Here is a 4,654-nt window from a genome sequence, read left to right as displayed (position 1 = left end):
AGCAGCCAGGCACGGGGCTAAGGGAGACCCTAGGAGCACAACTTCATCCTGCTGCTTTGCCTGGGGACAAAACCCTCAAACCGCAGCTTCCCAGGGGCTTGCAAGAGCTGGTGAAGCCGTCCTTACAGGGGGCTGAGCTGACGAGCTGTCTCCCGGTGAGAAACAAATTTAGTTAACCTCAAATTAGTCAGGAGAATGGGAGACTCTTCTTTGAAACGGTGTCATTCAAACCGTTGCACCTGAAATTATCCCCAGTAGAAATGCAGCTGGAGATGATAATTAATTCACCACGCTCCCTTAATTAATTCTGCAGCCTCTTGCTCTAGCGTGCCTTTGATGAGCCACGTCAAGCAGCCGTGCTGGGCAGGGAGCCCCAGGGTGGGCAGCGGGGTCCCTGCTGGCTCTGGTGTAGCTGGCTGTCAGAAGGTAATTTTCATTTTTTTTTCCCCTTGGTTTGTAGTCGCATCCTTTAAATACCCTTCAGTCTCTGACAAGTTTCTTGAGGCGCAGAGAGACCGCTTCCAGGTGCCTGAAGGGAGCAGAAGTGGCGAGTCTGGAGGGATTTTGGGTTTTAATCAGGGAAGCTCATCTTTTAAAAACCTGCAGTGGGAGCAGGACAGACACTTTAATTCTGTGTGCTTGGTCTAAAGAGGTGGGGGGCTCTCGCCCACCCTCTGCAGGTCTGTGATGATCAGCAAACCTAAAGGCAGCATCCAGCCTCCTCCGAAGGGGCAGCACCGGTGCAGAGCCTGAGCCTGCGGCTCCGCTCGTGCTTCCCTGCTCAATGCTTCTGCGAATAACCTCATGGAAATGATGCCAATTAGGCCGGCACAGTTCTTGTAATCCGGATCCCTGTTGTGCTGTCAGACTTGATTCAAATTTAATTTGCAGTAGGTGTATATCAGGCAGCTTTTTTACTTAGCGCAAAACTGAGAGGAAGATAACGTTGATGGAAAAAATAATACGAGTTCATATTCTTTTTACCTTAAGGAAGGAGAAGAGGTGCCAGAAAACTTAGCCAGATTTACATTTTAATGGGAAACGTTACGACTGCCTGCTCTGGGAGTCACAAATTGCTTTCTGGATGGGCCCCTTGCCTTCACACCTAAGTGCAGGGAGTTAAACCTAGCAACCCCTGATGAGATGAAAGGGATTTATAAAACACAGCCGCTGCCAGCAGCCGGACACGTGGGACAGCCAGGCGGGGTCCCCCTGCCAACCTGCCCAGCCCTGGGGTTTTGCCCCTGCTGATGCCCCCCTGTTCCCAGTCAATGGGCCCAGGTGGAGGCAGGCCGGTAAGCGGTGGTGTGCCCGTGCTCCTGGGGGGTTTGCAGCTTTTTGCAGTGGCGTTGGCTGTGCTTGCTGAAGTGCTGCTGCAGCTCCTGCTGCTGAGAGCCTGGCAGCTCCCTGCCTGCGATCCACAGCCCCAAACATGAGGTGCTCCAGCAGGGCTGCCAGCCCCGTGTCTTAGACCCCGCAGGGACAAAAGCTCTGCCCGGGCAGTGCTGCCTTAAATTTCTTAGCGTTGTAAAGCTCTTTGAAGATGAAAATGCAGTGCTGTGCTGCCTCTGACAGTGCTGACACCTGCAGCTGGTTCTGGTGCTTGCAGGAGCCCAGCAGGCGCTCGCCTCTGCTGGGACTGAGCCTGGGGAGTCGCAGGGCTCAGACTGGGAAAGCATCTTGTGTCTCCCTGCAGCAGCTCTGGGCTCAGGCTGGCCAGGCGGGGCAGCTGGTGTGCTGCTGTCCAGCCCTTGCACTTGCAGCAAAAGAATATTTGAGCTCTTTGTAATTTCCCTGGGTCTTCCAAGTCCCTTGCTGCTGCTGCTGGGGTCCCACAGATATTCCAGCTGTCCCCAGTCTCAGCTCCCTTTTTTTCTGCATACTTGTCCTGTCCTGGTGCTAACAGCCCTGCCTGCACTAGGGATGTGTTTGGGGGATTCACCAGCCTCTGAGCTTGTTTTTCCAAATAATTTCTCTGCACTCAAAGGCAGCTGGTTTACTACCTGCATTAGATTCTTTCTCCCAGCAGCGGGTTAGCAGAGCTCTATTTGCCTGAAATATTCCTGCTAGTAACACCTGAGGTGCCTGAATAGCTGAACCAGCCTTCAATAATGCAAGCAGCTCAGCTCACCAACTATTTGTGTACTTTGAAGTGTTGCTGGTGATTATTTTTCCTGTTGTGAAGAGGGGGGTCGCAGCTCTCCACGGGGTCTCTGTGGTGTCCCTGCCTTCGACTCCTGCTGCCTCCTCCGGGCTCTCCCAACCTCTGGGGAGCAGAATGGGAGTGTGGAGGGGAGGCAGCAGCGGCTGGTGGAGGAGATGCAGGAGATGGGTGGCTGGGACTGCACCGGCTGATGGCGTGTCCTCGCCTGGTGGTGCCGCGCTCGCCGCCAGGCAGATGGTGAAGGCAGCGAGCAGGAGGCTTCAGGCAAAGGCATCGCTCAAACGCGCCGACACTGTGCTTGTTGGGGATGCTTCCAATCCAATAACAGAAGCAAAAGCATCGCTGTTAGAGGCTCGACCCGAGCAGATGCTCTGGCACCCACAAGGCTGCTTCCCTGGGTGAAGCAGTGTCACTGTCTGGAATCCGAAGCAGTGATAAATCGTAGGTGACCTTCAGTAATTTATTACTGCCTCGTGCAAAGCAGTGCCGTATCTCTGGGCCAGTTTCTGGGCATCTGCCTGAGATCACAGTAATTCCAATCTTTAGCATCGTAATAGGTTTGTCATGGGTTAGATAATGATAAAAGGCGGGGGACGGAGGCGGATACCGAGCTGCTGGAAGCAGAGCAGGGCACGCACCAGTGCCGACTGCCAGAGACGTTTGCTGGCATGGGAAATGCCGCCCTGGGCTGCTGCTTCTGCAGCACCGGGCAGGCTCTCCCAGTGGCACCAGTGGCTCTTCCCCACTGGGACGGGGAGAGGTTGTCTCTAACGTTTCCATATCGCCAGGCATTAGCAGGCGCTGGGCTGCTGCTGCACACTGTGTTCACAGAAGTAAGACTAATGCAGTTAGCGAGAAGCGATGGGTGAGGCGCTGAGGACACTGCGCTGTTTGCGGTGCTCAGATGTTCCCTTAATGATACGGAACCGCTTGGGGCGTGCGCTGTGGGTTTAGATTTCACAGCCACATGCTGAGCTCGTGCCCAAATGCTGGGCTGGAGGCAGCCAGGCAGGAGCTGCAGAGCTCCTTGGCTGCATGTGAGGGTGGTTTGGGTAAAATGGGTGAGAGCTGAATACTAGGGGCTGGTAGGTCTTGGTCCTTCAAGAGTGTTGGTGGGCATCTATCTGGGCCTAAGATATATACCTTCAGGTGTTTCAGCATGGTCAGTTTTGAAATCTTGAGCAGCTCTGGTGTGTTTTGGGACAGATCGAGTGCAGAAATGTCTGTCGGGAGCTCAGGCAGAGCCACAGGAAGGACAATTGGTGCACCCCATGATTGGCTGTGCTGAAATGGAGCAAGGGCCTGGGAGCCTTCCTGCTGCTGGTGGCTCTCAGGGTTTGCCCTGATGCTATGCCAAGCCCTTGTCCTTTCTCTTGCGTGTTCTGCCTCCACATCAGTGTTTTAGCACCATGGAAGGATGCTGAGGACTCCCTGGGATGCTCGCACCCAGGCCAGGCCCCAAAATACTTCCAGCTTCCTCCAAGTGAGAATAACATGGGTTTAGCTGGAGTGGATGTCATCCCCTCCTTACAGGGAAAAAGTCACAGGGAGAAAAAAAAGTGCTTCTAAAAGCCAAAAACTTCCCCTGATACTTCAACGTTGAGGCAAAATTTACATTTTGATTTTGGAAATCGATAGCAATTCACAAATAATTCTCCCGCATTGCTACAGGTCATCCATCAGCTGTGGGCCTCTGCTCAATAGGAGCCGTTATTGGCTTCTGTTTGTTTGTTTGCTCAATATTAGCGGTTTGTTCAGCTGTTCTCCAGGTCTGTATTATAATGACAAATTACAGACTTTGTTTTTTCCCCGAGAAGTCTTAGGAAATGCAGGTGGATGACATCATTCCAGTGCTGTGGAGCCAGGACAGGAGAGCAGCATCAGCTGCGAGCATCTGGGATGAGATGTGGTCGCATCTCCTCATGGGGACGGGGAGACTTTGCTGCTACCAGCACGGGGCCTGACTGTGTACCCATGGGCAGCAAAGGTGACACATCTGTACCCCTGGGGACACAGGACTGATGAATTCTGCTGCACGATGCTGCGGGAAATGATCACACAATGATGGGAGTTTGGTTAAAGGTTGGGTTCTGGGTGGCCTCGGTGCCTGGCAGCCTGAAGTGGCACTGGGGCCGCATCCAGAGGCTGTCATTAACCAGCATTGATGTTTCCTTTCTGCTTAAACCTGTGATTTTGTTCTGCTTTCTGAGCTGAATAGAGAGAGAGAAAGCCCTCTGACGCATGAGAGCACCTTTGAGCTGCCTGTCAGTCCAGCAGTGGGGAAACTGGGATGGATTTTGTTCAGCAATGCTGCTGTCAGTCAGGAGTAAACCAAATCACCTGAAGGCTAAGGCACGAGGGCAGCGCCTGTGTGATGTGCAGGAGAGACCCAGCAGCACCTGGGTGGTGGCTCCAAGAGGGTTTTGGGGTCAATTTACCCAAATGAGAGACTCCTCAATATTTAAACCACCTTCAGCCTTTGGGTGCAAA

At 53.3% G+C, this 4,654-nt stretch overlaps 1 long non-coding RNA gene across 1 annotated transcript; it reads left to right on the top strand.

Moving 5' to 3' along the window:
* The first annotated feature begins 338 nt into the window (after positions 1 to 338).
* On the top strand, positions 339 to 4,409 carry LOC311423368. The gene is made up of 2 exons (XR_014685686.1): positions 339 to 426; positions 3,982 to 4,409. It is a non-coding gene; the product is annotated as an uncharacterized lncRNA (long non-coding RNA).
* The last annotated feature ends 245 nt before the right edge of the window (positions 4,410 to 4,654 follow it).

The sequence above is a fragment of the Aythya ferina genome, assembly GCF_964211825.1.
Source record: "Aythya ferina genome assembly, chromosome: 24".
In the NCBI taxonomy this organism is placed as follows: domain Eukaryota; kingdom Metazoa; phylum Chordata; class Aves; order Anseriformes; family Anatidae; genus Aythya; species Aythya ferina.
The sequence above is the reverse complement of the archived record's forward strand: the minus strand, read 5'-3'. Positions and strand labels throughout refer to the sequence as shown.